The 16852-nt window shown below is 36.7% G+C and overlaps 1 long non-coding RNA gene across 1 annotated transcript in view; it reads left to right on the top strand.

Moving 5' to 3' along the window:
- Nucleotides 1–5995: 5995 nt before the first annotated feature.
- Nucleotides 5996–16852, top strand: part of LOC148679551 (uncharacterized) — a 73085-nt gene continuing 62228 nt past the window's right edge. The window contains exon 1 of the long non-coding RNA XR_015945122.1: nucleotides 5996–6080. This is a non-coding gene — a long non-coding RNA (uncharacterized LOC148679551). The remainder of the gene's footprint in view (nucleotides 6081–16852) is intronic.

The raw sequence follows: 16852 nt of genomic DNA, 5'->3' as shown, positions 1-16852 counted from the left end.
GACAGTTAATTATTGTACTGTAGTGTGCATACACATTAATAGTATGTCATAGTGTTACTAAAATTAATTTGTATTCTTACCTGTTATTAAAAATATAAGGCATAAAAATTCTGACAAATTTATTTTATTGTTTTGGCAGCAAACAAATATACAACAGAAAATATAACAAAATTAAGAAACCAGCAGATATAAATATCATCTTACATATTAATGAGAGCCACAGGTCTGCACAGTAAGGCTGTGGTCACACTAATGTTTGAGTATGCGAAATTCTGTCATATGGCACCGCGAAAAGGAGTGGGATTAAACAAAATAATTAGAGATTGAAAAAGCAAGCGACTGGTCCATAATTTTTGTTCAGAGAGGTCATGGTTTGATCTTTGATTGGTCTCAAGCAATCACATGATGCAGGTGAGAGTTCTCCAAGCTTGAACTTTGCAATACTACGAACTGTAAAATTTGTCACATGAGTTTGCATTCTAGGTCTGCAGCATTCACATGCGTATGAATGGAAGTCTATAGGGAGAAAAGTGCAGTGTGACCGGGACTTTAAGCTGTAACTCTAATTAAACACACCTGATAAAACTAATTAAGGCTCGTTAAAAATCTACAGGTAATGTTGAATCAGGGTGGGAACTAAACTCAGCTGCCCTTCAGTTCTTCAAGAACTTGGAGTTTGACCCCCATGGTATATAGCAGGGATGCTCAATCCTGTTCCTGGAGATCTACCTTCCTGGAGATTTCAGTTGCTACCCATATCAAACACACCTGCCTGTAATTATCAAGTGGTGTTCAGGTCCTAATTAATTGGTTCAGGTGTGTTGCAGTGAAATGTGTTACTCTCTCCTCAATGCGAACCATGCATAAAAAACTGAACAGCAAAAAACACAAAATAATAATTTTATTTTTTTAATTATTTAAAAAAGGCATATAAAAAGAACACATAGATAGAGATATAGATAGAAATTTTTTTGTCAAACACAGGCACATACTGTCAATTCTCAATAAAAAGTTTAAAATAATTATTAAAAAAACAAAAATAAAGTTGGCAACACCGAATATCCAAAGGATCCAATCTTTTTTTGAAATTATAATTGTTATAATTATTATTTACTTTAAAAATCTCATGACAACAAACTTTTATATTGTTTCTAATATAAATTCATAGGTGGAAACACTACTCTGAAATCTGAAATAGCAACAAACTCACAACCTGGGACCTGACAGTAGAGCTTTTGTGTGTGGATGGTTATGTGTATCATGTTTTTGTGATTCCCTGTGATGATTTCTGTGCACATGTTACCTTACTAAGGTGATGGAATTTAATGGTTTTTATGTGCATAAAATCTGCTTATTTGCCAGAAAGATACATGAAACTGTTAGCATCTGTACATTATGACAATATGCAATATCCAATAAATAAATATACTTAAATAAAAGTAATGTAAGAAGTTATATGAGGAGAGGCTAACTAGCTAACAATGTAGCTTTCAACACATTTCAAGATAACTACAATATAACTTAAAACAGCCTTATTTTAGAAACCCTCAACATTCATTTGAACACATTTTACTTACTCATTGTAGATTGTTATTTAAAGCCTAAAACATATCAGACTACATCTGAATTGATGGACAGAGCACCTGGCTCCCTTAAAGGGGCAGCATTTTTTGAAAACTTTCTCTAAAACTTTTTTGTGAAGAATAAGACAGCCTATGTGAGTGTCTGGTGATGCCTAAATCATTGTTTTCTGCCTTTAAAATGCACGTCTCTATGATTAGCAACATAAAGCATCAGAGTAGATGGGACAGTACTGGTTGAACAGTAATTTGCCATTTATTGTCACAGTTACTACCTGTAATGTGTACGTCAAGTAAGTTACTGTAATTTATCATTTGCACTACACAATTTATTACAAAGTCTGCTCCTTTTACAGTAAAATACTGTTTCTTTCATTACAGCAAAACACTGGCTATTTTACAGTTATTTACTGCATAATCTACAGGGTAACAGTGCAGTTAAGCTTTAACCTTAATTAAACACACCTGATCAAACTAAATCTAAAGGTAACGTGTTGAAGCAGGGCTGGAACTAAATTCTACTAGGCTGCGGCCTTTCAGGAGTTTCACACCCCTGGTACATAGCATATTTTCAAAGCAACTGCCTACATGTATCACAATTATGCACATATCGTTTAATAAAAACAATACAAATATACAAACTTTATCCAAAGCAAAAAATCTGTAGTAATAATAGAAAACACAACAAATAACAGGATTTATACATTTATTTAGGAAAGCCTTTATACTGTAGTTAATGCCACTTTTACTTACTTCATTTGAAGTTTTCCAGACAAATTCATTGAGTCTCTGCAAAAATGTATGTGCGTGCTGTTTAAGATATATATATATATATATATATATATATATATATATATATATATATATATATATATATATATATATATATATATATATATATATATGTTTATAAACATTTTTAGTTATTTAGCAATGTTTTTTTATGGTTGAACAGTAATTTACCATTTATTATCACAGTAAATATCTGTAATGGTACATAGAGTAAATTACTGTAATTTATTCTTTGCACGACTGAATTTCATACAAATACTGCTCCTTTTACAGTAAAATACTGTTTCTTTTCATTACAGCTAAACACTGGCTATTTTATAGTTATTTACTGCATAATCTACGGTAAGGGTTAACAGTGCATGGAAGAAAGTGAGTGGGGGAGAAGGTGAGGTGAACCATCTGACTTTGCTTCCATCCGATGAACGACTGGAAAAGGTAAGTCTATATAATGAACTGTGTTTGATGGTGCAGGTGTGTGTATTAGAACTGGTGGTGAGAGGAGGATGGTGAGGGAGAGCGATGATTGGAGCTGCAGGAACAAGATGGTGCTGAAGAATGGTGATTGGAGCAGCAGGAACAACCCGGGGATCTGATGTGAGGGGTAGGAATTAGGGTGTGGTTAGGTGAGCCCATCAAAAGTATTGCATGCAGCTCAGATTGCATCTGCACCAGGTCTGCATTCAGACCCCTCTCTTCAAATGTCATCAAGTGACAGATGTGAAAATATGTTTTGGGACTACTATACTAGAGTTATTATCATACAATAAAGATAGCTCAATTTAATGTTTTTTTTTAATAGTTTTTTTTTTAAGCATGATGAAAAAACATGAACGCGGTTATGAATATATTAAAACATGTGCTTCTTTGTTGTAAAAAATTGTAATAATGTAATACAATTGTAATAAAATGAATGAATGAAAATGAATGAAAATTGTAATAAAATAATGTAATAAAATTGTAATAAAATTTTTTTAAAAATTGTAATAATGACAACAATACTAATTTGTGCATCTCCTGACTTCTATGTGCAGCCATGCTGTCATTGTAGCTTGTGTATTCTAAAAAAGTTTTGAACCCCTGGTTTGAAAAATCTCTGAAAAATCTCTGTGTCAAGGGGTATCTAGCCCTTTCCCTTAGGCCTACGCCTTCAAGCTAAAGAGAATTAGGAGTAGGATTGGGCCATAGTCAGCAAAATGGGACCATCAAAATAAAGTGATACCAAGTATTTTATTTACCCATATAGAGAAAGGCAGTGGCTTCCAGTAATAAACTAAACTAAAAACAATCAGTCGAAACATGACACAATATACTGTATTACATGAAGTAATATCACCTGCATAGTTACAGAAATGTATATATAAGTAAAATTAGATTTTAAACCTAATGTGTAAATATGTTTATTGTGAGGTCGGGTTGTAGTGACCACTTTTTGTTACAGAAACAATGTTTGCTCAAAAATTCCTAGTCAATTTCATCAACAAATCATGAAGAAATCGCAAGAAACACAATAAATTAAATGAGAAATTTTAAAGCTTTTTTTAAAATTCCTGAAACATGTTATTAATACTATTGCTAATAATGTAACACCACAACTTTTGCAGTCAGAAATGTGTTCAGTACACACTCTGTACTGTTGATGCATCTAAAAGGATACATCTCGTAAACAGAAAATTCCCATCCTAGCATGACACAAAGTTACTACAACAGCATAAAGAGCACTTGACTGTAGTTTTGCTCTGACACCATGGCAGTGAAAAGGCTAGAGCTTTACTCTCTGTCAGCCATGAAATGTTTAATGAAGGATCAAGAGTTATGCAGGGAGAAGTGGGACAGTACGTATGGGAGTTGCTTTTCCACATTTTCCACAAGTCTGCCATCTGACTGGCATGTCTGAGCACATTCTCCAGAAGAAAAAAAAATGCATTGGGGAGTGGGGTATAAGACAGTACATTGTTGAGAGGATTACTGTCATATCAATTTTAATGTATATCTCAAGTACATAAAATGCAAGCCATCCACGCTAGGCTGCTTCGTTCACAAAACTGTCCTTAAGGGGAAAATAGTGGCCATGAGAGCTGAAATGGATGGGCATGTGAGAAAGACTGGGGCATTGCTCAAGGATGAGTTGTGTCTGTAAGGGGAAGGAATGCTATAAATCTTTCTGACACAATGTTCCGGTAAACGTCTAGAGTCATCTCATCTCAAAAGTCAAACAGCTCAAAAAGTCAAAAAAAAAAACACTTGTGTCATAAATAAGAATGAAATAAACAATCAAAGACACATTCTCCAATGAATAACCAACATTAAATTAAGACTAATGAAGCCAGAGAGCTATGTAACAATGGAGACGCTGACAATGGAGTGTGAATTTAAATGCAGGTTTGTTGAACAGAAAATGGTCAGGCAAGCAACAGTCAACACAGGAGCAAACAGATGTATAAGGGCAATCCAGAGTCATGGTCGATAAACAGGCAGATGTTCAAAGGCAGGCAGCAGACAGGAATAAACAAACAAAACAAAGCAAGCTTCAAACACGGAAGGCAAGGCAAAGAAACCGTGAGCCGTAAACTCTATATGTGTGTGTAATCAGTACTTGTAATCAATGAAGAGCAGGACAGGACAGGACTTGTAGTTCATATTGAGACAGGATTGTAATCCGTGTAAATGTTCTTTTAAGCGATCTATTAAGGCAGAAAAATATATAATTAATTTAATAATAGGTCAAGATCAAGGTTAATTTTATTTATCATTTCATTCTTTTATTTACTTTTCGGCTTAGTCCCTTAATTAATCTGGGGTCGCCACAGCGGAATGAACCGCCAACTTATCCAGCATATGTTTTTCACAGCGGCTGCCCTTCCAGCAGCAATCCATCACTGGGAAACATCCATACACAATCATTCACACACATATACTATGGGCAATTTAGCTAACCCAAATCACCTATAGCGCATGTCTTTGGACTGTGGGGGAAACCAGAGCACCTGGAGGAAACCCACGCGCACACGGGTAGAACATGGAAACTCCACACAGAAACGCCAACTGACCCAGCCGAGGCTTGAACCAGCGACCTTCTTGCTGTGAGGCGATGCTACCCACTGCGCCACTTTTTTATATAACATCTTAAAACAACATGAATGTTAACTAAAGTGCTTTACAAACATAGCAACAATAATAAGCAGTTAGAAAGACAGGACAATATATGCTACAAAAAAAAAAATCTGTATATTCAAGTCCTAAAAAACGAGAGAGAAAAAATATCAACAGGCCAGAGAGAATAGTTTTTGACTGATTTAACAAAAAAAAACTTAATGTAGATGAAGCTCTAATTTCTAGAAGTAATGTGTTCCAAATTTTTGGAGCATAGACTGAGAAGGCTCTGTCTCCTTTTGTTTTCAAGTGGGATTTAGGAACAATTAGCAGGAGCTGAGCAGAGGACCTCAGGGATCTTTGGGGAGAATACAAACTTAAGAGTTCAGATATAAAGGCTGGGGCAAGTTCATGTAGTGCTTTAAATACATATGTTAAATTTTAAAATCAATTCTGTGTTTCACAGTGAGCCCATGAATAGAGGCCTGAATGGGAGGAATATGTTTTCTCTTTTTTGTCCTATAATAATAATAATTAATTTTTCTTCAGCTTAGTCTCTATTTCAGAGGTCTCCACAGCAGAATGAACTGCCAACTATTCCAGAATATGTTTTATGCAGTATATGTTTTAACCCTTCTGCCATTTCCCTATTGGAAAACACCCATCCACACACACTCATACACTACGGCCAATTTAGTTTATTTAATTCACAAAATCACATGTCTTTGGATTGTGGGGGAAACCGGAGCACCCAGAGAAAACCCACGCCAACATGGGGAAAACATGCAAACTCCACACAGAAATACCATCTGGCCAGGACTCAAACTAGCATCTTTCTTGCTGTGAATCAACAGTGCTAACCACTGAGCCACTGTGCCACCAATAATAATAATAAGGCTCAAAAGAAGAACTTGACGACTAGTGGTCAGTCTCTGTTTTCTACTCTGATTTAGTCCATTCTTATAGACAATTTGTGACATCACTCAACTCGTTGCAGACTTGTAACTCTCAAAGGAACAATTCAAGAGTTCACACTTAGCTGATGATTGATAATAAAGCTAGTTTGGCGTGCTGTACCGGGAAAGAGCCCTGAGCTTACAAGATCCTCGAGCCCTGGGCTCCCTCCTGTTGTGAGGCGAGAGGGGAGTTTGAGCTCAGGTAGATCTCGATGACTCCCCTCTCTTGCTTGTTGTAGCTAAGTGTCAGATATGGATGCTGAAAGGTGTAAGCAGAGTTTAGCGAAAGTATTTTGGATTAATTGTTTAGAGTGCTTGTTTTTTAACTGTGGGAGGAAACCGGAGGACCCGGGGAAAACCCACGCAACCACGGGGAGAACTAGCAGACTCCGCACAGAAATGCCTTCTGGTTTGGAAAGAAATTAAACCAGGGGCATTCTTGCTGTGAGGCAACAGCGCTAATCGCTGGCCACCGTGACGCCCGTTTGAAAGGAGGGAAAGTAGGGTTGGGTGGGGGGGTTTCTTCAAGACGAAGATATTGAGATGAGAAAAAGTCTGGTTATTTATAGTGAGTTAAGGATCATCTGATAAAATAATCAGTCGTTAGCTAAAGTTGGAACAGCTGTGAACAATCATAAGCACGTGATCCTCTCGAAATTTGTTTATAAATAAACTTCACGAAGCGAGTGACGTTATGGGACACAAAAGACAAAAGACAAGCATAATTCATTCCTTCCTTCCATCCATCCTTCCTTCCATCCATCCTTCCTTCCTTCCTTCCTTCCTTCCTTCCTTCATTCATTCATTCATTCATTCATTCCTTTATTCATTCATTCATTCACTCATTCATTTAAGCAAGGCTTATATTAAAAATCAAATTCAGTACTCTAAACATCTGTGTAGCCATACTGCTATTCTTGAAAAAGACAGAACAGAACAATGCCATGCAGAATATAGCAAACAATTAGTGGAAATAAAGATCAAATGCATAAAAACATGAAAGAAGATGGAAAATGAAAAAACAAAGAGACGCAGAATATAAAAGGAAACCGCATAGCTATCAAACAATATGCATGTTAAATAATATTTAACAGAGGCAATTGAGCTGCTTGCAGATTAATTATTCATGATTTAAATGTCCACTGTGTAGCCTAATTAATAGAGCAATAAGGTTCATATAAAGTGGACTCAATTGCTTAAACTCTGAATTCTAAATGAATTGACAACTTTGATTTAGTTGAAAAGATAAATTACACATTCATTTGCATGGTAATCTGTGTAATTGAATTTGTTGAAATTTATGCAGTGGTTAGCACTGTTGCTTCACAGCAAGAAGGTTGCTGGTTCGAGTCCTGGCTGGGTCAGTTGGCATTTCTGTGTGGAGTTTGCATGTTTCCCCCCATGTTCGCAAGGGTTTCCTCCAGGTGCTCCCGTTTACCCCATAGTCCAAAGACAATGGCTATAGGTGAACTGAATAAACTAAATTGGTTGTGGTGAATGTGTGTGAATGTGTGTATGGGTGTTTCCCAGTACTGAGTTGCAGCTGGAAGGACATTCGTTGTGTAAAACATATGCTGGATAGTTGGAAGTTGGTGGTTCATTCCTCTCTGGCGACCCTTGATAAAGAAAATCACTAAGCTGAAGGAAAATAAATGACTGAATGAGTAAATGAATGGTTAGTAGCTGGTTGTTTATATTACATCTATTTTTATTGTCATTCATTTTATTATTAGTTTTACCGGTTGTCATCTGGGAATAACATTCCATGGAATTTGTGATTGACCAATCAGAATCAAGCATTTTGGAGAGGCATGTAATAATGTATGGGTAACATGCCTACATCTAGTTTTATTAAAATAAGGCCTTGTGCAGTGGCAGCAATGGAAACCTATCAACATCAGTCCTCATAATCTTTCAAATTTAAAACTTACTGTTAAAAGAAAAGTATGTTTTAACTGCATAACAGCAATAGTTTTTTTATTTTAGTTTGACATTTTAAACTTTAGCAATTTTTTTTTTTTGCAGAATTATTTCATATAAATTAGAGTAATTAGTAATGATACCTTTAAAGTTCAACTTGTAGAAACTGGATCTCAGGTATGTTGGGTGGGTATGTATAGTGGGACAATGAGTAAAGACTAACCAGTGACTATTTTGGAGCAGGAGTGTTTTGATTGGACTGATCTGGACTGATTGGACTCAGACTGACAGATCATGCTAGCCGTCAATCTAGACCTTTTTGTAACCTCAGAATTAAGTAAATGTGCTGCTGTTGAGATGCTCTGCTCCCATTCAGTGGTAAAAAATGCTTTCCCAGCAAAAAAATAGTCTGCTTGGAAAAGGCCCAAGCATTGAGTTCAAAACATACTTTATGAATTGCAGAACCATTGGATATGTTATTACATGCACTTCAGCTCTAGTCAAATTGACTTGCAGGTCTAATCAAACAGTCAGATGAAGGAAAAGGTCAAAAAGTGCGTTTGACGCTAATAACACAATTTCCGTAGCTACCCAATGGTGCCTTGATCGTATAAAATTTAAATACATGAATAATTAAAGCTCACAAAAACACTGCAACAAACTGACTTAATAAATAAAACCCACAATGCATTATTCATTCTCGTGATAGCTAAATTGGACTTCATTGTAGGGCACAGAGCTTTGTTCTGGAAAAACAACAACAACAACTTTGTCCTCCCTGCTATTTTTTGCTCGTTTCTCTAATGGTATTCAGAATGTGTTTCACACAGACACTGCGTTCATGTTTGGGAATCCAAATGAAGGCAGAACTGAATAAAACTGCTGGGTCTCATTGTAAGAGCATCTCCCGTTTTCATTCCAAGAGCACAGTAACCAAGATCCTCCGAACCACGCAGAAAGCATCCGATTTGAGCCCCGCGTCCCATTTCCAATGCCAGCTCTAGCTTCTGTCAATCACACACAAAACCGTCGCACATAATATATTCAAATCATGAAACAAGTACAAACAACTAATGTTGACAAAGGACCTCTGGTGACACCACAAAAAAGGCTCAATCAGGGAGAGCAGCGTTGCGCCAATGGTGGTTTTGAATGGGAGGCAGCTGGTTTTGTTAGAGCAAAGCCAGTTGTTTTGAGAGCGTGTAAGAAAAGAACCCAGAGATGTCTGAATTCAGGAATGACGGGACACTTCTATGCTGTCCATTTAGTACGGCCGGATGGATTTTCCCAACCCAGTCGTTCTCACGCTTAGTGCTGCATCTGAAATAAACCTCCTACGGATTCCCAACTTCAGAGAGAGGGTTATTGGGATTGCGCTTTTTGGGGGAGGAGCGGGTCACTCATTTTATGGAGATGCTGATTTCTCATTCATGCAAGGCTGAGGGGTACTACAGAGGCCCGGGGAGGAATGTAGTGCTGTGAAAGTGAAAGGAGAAAGAGAGAATAAGACATGGTGTCTTATTGAAGTTATAATTGGTGTTGTACTTTGCTGATTAACTGGTTAGAATAAAAGGGTGCAAGTAAATAAGAATTGTATTGCATAAAATATTATTATAATTTAGAATACTGTTTCTACTTTTAAGATACTGTATAACTGAAACTCAAGGAAATGTTATTGTAATTTTAAATTGAAATTATATATATATATATATATATATATATATATATATATATATATATATATATATATATATATATATATATATATATATAAACGTTAAATATTTTAAATTAATCGCATGTGTTAACGTACTAATTTTGACAGCACTTTCATTTTTAACTTTCGACTTCTATTTTAATGAAATTTGATACCGCATGGTGAATGGAAAGAAAAACCTCTGCATTTTGTGACTCTGTGGTCCTTTACGGTAATCAAAAATTGCTCCTTACATGGTAGACTCTTAATAAGAGTATTTTCTTAATCATATTAACATCGGAGTATTGGCAAGTTGTCAAAGACAGCGCATTTTAATGCCTTTCTGCATGAGCCCTCCATTGTTTCAGTAAGTTTGACGTGTTTCCTCCTTAAATGCAACAAAAGTGTCTGCTTGGCGTTGTTGTGTCAGAATCCTTGTCAAATACAGCCATACTTTAGAACGCTTAGTTTAAGCAAATTTGATGAACACGATCATGCGTGTAGAATCTGAAGGGAGTCGCTCCGGCTACCCTGTCCTGCGCGCTTTGTGTGTGTGTGTGTTTGTGTGTGTGTGTGTGTGTGTGTGTGTGTGTGTGTGTGTGTGTGTGTGTGTGTTTGTGTGTGTGTGTGTGTGTGTGCGTTTGTGTGTGTGTGTGTGTGTGTGTGTGTGTGTGTGTCTGTCTGTCTGTGATTAATTTTCAAAAAAAGGTAAATTTTTTTAATCGATTGACAGCACTAATATATATATATATATATATATATATATATATATATATATATATATATATATATGATTATACTTAACATTATGCGTAAAAGAGCAGTAAATTGTTTAGAATTTCTAAAATATTTCTAAATGCTCTGATGTTAAGGAGAATCCCACCCATCTATCCATCCATCTATCCATCCATCCATCTATAGGCTGCTTATTGTAATATTATATTTGAAAAATCAATATGTTGCTTTGGTGCATTTCTCATAACACTATTAGTAAAAGTACTAGAAAACAATTAGTACAAGCTGCAAAGCCTAGTTGATAACCTGCAAAAGTGTGTCACTTGCTCAAAAGGGATAGCTCATTCCTCAAAAGCAAGTTTTCATGTCAATGACAGTGTCAGTGTCATCAAGATGAAAAGCCCTGACACCATTATTCATGAACAAGATAGTCAAATGGCTTTGTCATGTTTTCATTATGGCAGTTTACTGTGTTATTTTTTTCCAATGCAAAAAAGTCTGATTTTGGTGACACTTCCTGAAAATGCCCAAGACAGCACTATAGACTATTTGCACTGCCCTTTGACAACTACAGTAAAGTTAGACATTACTGCATTGATTGAGCTATCTGAGTACAAGACTGCATATCTATGTTTCACATTTTTACTGCATTTGCTCTGTGCAACTTTAATTTATTCACAGCATTGTGCAAAAGAATAAATACACTCTTATTTACAACAGACATAAACTTCCTTTGGGTAGAGCTGTGCACAACTGTAAACAATATTACAGTACATATTAGAACTGAACCTACAACATACACAGGTCTGTAAATCATTCATGAAACTGTACTGTATTTGTTCCAACTGTATCTGTGAAATAAATAAGAAGAGTCAAAAGTAATTGATAAATAATGAAAGTAGTCATCATTTACAAAATGTGTAATTACTAATTACAACGTTTTTGTTAAAATGTAGCTTGCGTTAAAGAATGCAAATTTCAAAACTATTAGTGTGTGTACTTTTTATAGGTGTGTGCACTTTAAACCCCCCCTATTTTTTTATTATTAAATATATGCAGATTTGGAAAGCATATAAGACACATACAAAAAAAAATCATTTAAAATCTTGATTATTCCAAACTCTTGACCTGCCATCTATTTAAATGATGAGAAGCATCTATTCACAGGCTGTAGAATGACCTCTGAACCCTTACTGTAAAAGCAGCAGATTTCTGCAAAAGCGCTCAGAGCTGAACACGTCTCTCTCTCATCTGCAAAAAGACAAAAAAAAAAAAAGAACGCTTTATCACAAGCCCTGCTCTTCTTTTGCAGCCAAGCGAATATATACATGTATAAGTCCTGCCTGATAAGCAAGATGTGGATTCGCCAGATTGTAATCTCTTTCATTCAGAAACACCATTGAAAAAAACAGCACACAGGACTCCAGCCCTGCATTTTCCTTACCTGCCTGCTTTTGTTGTGTGGCGGATCAAGCTGGAGACATTACCAAGCATGAAGATGAGCGTGACAAAGAGCTGTCATCCATGATAACCATCGTAAACACAAAACCATCCACTGTGAAACAGGTTACAGCATAAACAAATGCTTTTCCTCCTTCCTGCATTTATATTTAGTTTTGGGAGCAGTTTAAACATTGAATTAAATGCAAATAAATGTGTTTCTCTTTAGGTTTGGGTATTGAACCTGGTGTGACAAATGTTTTGTCAAATACGGCAGATTTTTTTTAAAAAATAGTCTGTTTGGTGACAAACATGGTAATTTGCTTGTTTGTTGCTTATAAGAAGCAAAAAAAAACTGTCACATGTTTGGGAACTGTAATTTGAATGGCTAAAATTATGCCACTTCCGGGAGTATATTGTTAGGTGTTGGTTTACAAAGTTTTCCAGGTGTGTGGTTGAAAAAGGTATATATTAAAAGAGTTGTTCGTTTATTAAAGTTTAGGGTTGGGATGAAGTTTGTTAGTCTTTCTAAGGCTGGATCATTTATATTATGCAGTAAAATCCATGGTTCAATACGCGTTTGTGAATTGCGGTTTTCTCAGTTTTGCGTTTAAATAATTTATGTGCTATTTATATCTCCCCGAATGGACTGTGTGTGCCTCTAAATTCATAAAATGAGATGAGGAAACTCCTCCCCGTGAGTAAAGATCCCATCACTATGTTCTAAAGTTAGGGGGCGCTTGACCATCATTCAACACTTTAACGATGCGAGCGGCAGTGAAGTGAGGCTGAGGCTGGAGGTCTGCATTCCTGTGAGACCCGACCAGATTTCTGTGGCGCGTGAATAAATTTCCGAATAAGGTGCAGGAGCAGTCGGTAACTGGTTTAATTTTAGACGGGAGCGGGCCGTCTAGCAATATCGCTTCCGACTCACAAGCAAGTGAGCACGCGTATGTAGATGTGTGAAGAGAAAGTGTGATGCTGTGTTTAGCTTGTTTGTTGCTGTGTTGCTGTGTGTGTGTGTGTGTGTGTGTGTATGTGTATGTGTGTTTTTGCATGCGTGCGCGCGCGCAAATGAGGTGTGTGTGTGTGTTTATACAGACAGCTTGTTATAGGCTCTCGACTCTGTATAACTGGGTGGTTTTCGGTTTTGTTCTCCCCCGCTATTTAGCGGGATCGGGCGCGGCGGGCAGCAGGACAACAAATGCTGAATATAAGCTGGAGCGGTAAGGTTCGGGCTAAAACCTTGCGGGAGTGGGATTCAAAATTTAGTACCGCGCAGATCTCTAGTTGAGGCAACAGTACAAGGAAGCACCTGTAAAGTGAGGCAACAGTACGAGAAAGCACCGGCGTCTTTCAAATCTGCGATTTGAGGACATTTCGGTTTAGCCGGTAAGTATAATGCCAATAAAAGAAAAAACAGTGAACAAAAAATAACTGTGCAAGCATTGTTTTACACGCATAACCACGACTGCACATCTGCAGCGCCATCACCCAGCAATATCACTGTCTGAAGGCATAGCAGAGAAGGTAATAAAGTCCTCTAAACAGCAACAATCCCTTGCTGAATCTTTCAAGCAAACATACCCAACTGGTTCCGAAAGACACATCAAAATAACAAAGACAGTGTGGGTGTGTATTGCTAAAGATTTGCAGCTGTTTTCGGTGATTGGAGATGTGGGCTTTTGTCATTTTATAAAAGCACTCGATTTGCGTTACAGACTACAGTCTCACATTTTTTTCAGTACCGAGATAATTAAGATGGTTTATTTATGTTTACTTAAGTACAAATATGTTTATTTGAAATAGCCAATTTATCTTTATTAACTTCACATCTATGTTTATTTTCAAAGTGTAGGATTTTATGTGTTCCCCAGTTTGTACATGGGCTACCAGCAGCTGTGAAATTTCAGTGTTAATTTTTTTTATACAATACACTAGGAACTAGTGTACTTTTCTTGGCTTTTAAGTAAAACAAAATGAGTATTGCAATAAATCATTTTTATTTATTTTCTCCTTATCCTCTTAATGTTCCTTAACCTCTTACTGTTACTGTATGTTTTGAACTGTGGGCTAACTGTATTGTTGCATCCCTAGTATGTATGTATGTATGTATGTATGTATGTATGTATGTATGTATGTATGGATGTGTATATACATGTGTAAAATTTCACTACCTTCAACTGCAAAAAATGACATACAAGTGGTCTCCTTCTGTCTAATTGGGCTATTCTTGGCCAGATTAATGTAGTGCAGATTTATGGAGTGTAGGTCTGTTATATTCTGACACACTTTCAGCTGGATTTCCATTTCCTTTGCCTCCTCTCTCCTTCCATCAATGTCAGTTTCATCCAAAATGCGAATTAGCTTAAAGTTCAAATTATGCACGGACGCTGGTGGATTTACAGATACTTCACTTTTCCAGCTGACATGACTGTTAAGCAGATGTTGAAAATGTGGAAAATAATCCCAAGTGGAAAGAGGCCAGAAAAAAAAAAACCCTCCAAAAAACAATTGGTTTTCCACAATAAGAGAGGACAAACACATGACTGTCGAACTGCAAACTGTGTGTGTGTGTATAGTATAAGAGTGTTTGTGTGTGCTTGTACGTATGTGCGTGTGTTTGTATGTGTTTATCTCACTCAAGCTCTGTTTATAGGGGCGTCTGCAATTACTCTTCATACGTTGTACTTCACAAAATGCAAAGATTGACATTTAAAATGAAATGGAAATTCAAACCATCACAGTTTCTCGATGCACATGCATCTTCATTTAACTGATTTTGGAACATATGCTGTGTGTGTGTCACTTTTTATGTTAAACTAAAGCTTTTCTCTTTTTTAGATTAACATTGAGAAACTACTTTATGAATGGCTAAACGTTACTTCTTTTACCAGGTCTTAATTTTAATGAAGAACTTAGTGAAGAACTACTGTCCTGAAGTCATTCATTCATTCATTCATTCATTTTCTTTTTGGCTTAGTCCCTTTATTAATCTGGGGTTGCCACAGCAGAAAGTTCTCAGCAGAATGAACTTGTTCACACACACACACACACACACTCATATGCTACGGTCAATTTTAGCATACCCAATTCACCTGCACCACATCTTTGAACTTGTGGGGTACACCAGAGCACCAGGAGAAAACCCAGGTGAACACAGGAAGAACATGCAAACTCTGCACAGAAATGCCAACTGACCCAGCTGAGGCCCAAACCAGCGACCTTCTTGCTGTGAGGTGAACGTGCTACCTACTGGACCACCGCATTGCCCTGACGCCATTCAGATCATTATTATCTGCATATTTGGGCTTGTTGGGCAGTTCTTGCTGTTAAAAACAGAACAGTGTGCCATTTTGCTGCAAAAAATAGTGAATGTGAGAAGCAAGACAGAAAAATGACTGACATACACTGAAAAAAATTTGGTTTCCTGAGCTACAATGAGGTCAGAGCGAGCTGTACATTCAGCCTCACATTAAACATTCCCTTTATTCTCTCTGCTTTCATGTGGCCTCCCCCACGCTCCCTTCACCCCTTGTTTTTTTCCCATTCCACAGTGCCATTATTAGACAGCTATCTAATAAAGGTTAGCACTTTTATTCCACCCTATCTTTTTCAAGATCACCTCATCCATTTACTAAATCCAGATGTTTCATTCTCACCAAAGATCACAGTGAAACTGCAACATGAAATGCTTTTCACAATAAATATTTGAGGGAGTGAAACGTGCTGCATCCCAATTCACATACTATGCATCCTAAATAGTTTGGGGAATTGGTATTTTCCAAATCATAATATGTGAAAGTATACCAAAGATACCAGGTTGGTCTATTATTTCTGATTAAAATTCAAAGGGCTAGGGCCCCATTTACAATAAAAGGTTTTAGTTTTAAAACAGTGTTTTACAACAAAAACTATCCCAGCCACACTGATGTTTCACCTGTGTTTCTGAAAAGATCTCTGTCCACACTACACCACTGAAAAAGCACATCACATGACCACACACATACTCTGGCATGCACTGCAGCGTATGAGCCGCCTGAGCTCTATACAGTCAGCGGACAGTTCATCAAGGGTTTACTGCCAAATCTTACCTCATTATAGTTGTTCAACGTAATGTTTAATTTATCTGGTCTCTATCTAACGACTCTTTGGTCTTTTGAATCTATTACTTGTTCTTAAGTAACATATTTTGGCTAAGCGCAAAGATAAGTTCATATATATTTATGTAACTACATACATTGATTCTGTAAATTTAACTGATTCCTTGCCTTTATTTATTAATTATTAAAACTGATATTCAGCAAAAGAGAGGGTATGTTTCAATGAAAATGAAAGGAGGCAGTTATGGTATAGGCTTCGTTTTGTTTTAAATATGCATACAGTGAAGATGACGGTCATGTAAACATGTAGCTTCAGGACACCTCAACATTTTTGGTGTCTTCTTAAATTGCTAATATCAAAATAAAAATAGGCAGTTCCTTAAATCATGTTATCATTTTGTTGTAAAGATAGTGAAACAATGTAGCCAGGGTATGTGAATGAGGTTATAAAGTACACTGTTCCCTTTAAAGATTTACCCGATGTGTCCTCAGAAGTTTGATTTCCATATCAAACTTGCAAAGTCTGAACATAAGGGAAGG

This window comes from Danio rerio, chromosome 18 (genome assembly GCF_052040795.2).
Source record: "Danio rerio strain M-AB ecotype USA chromosome 18, GRCz13ab, whole genome shotgun sequence".
Taxonomy (NCBI): Eukaryota; Metazoa; Chordata; class Actinopteri; order Cypriniformes; family Danionidae; genus Danio; species Danio rerio.
The sequence above is the reverse complement of the archived record's forward strand: the minus strand, read 5'-3'. Positions and strand labels throughout refer to the sequence as shown.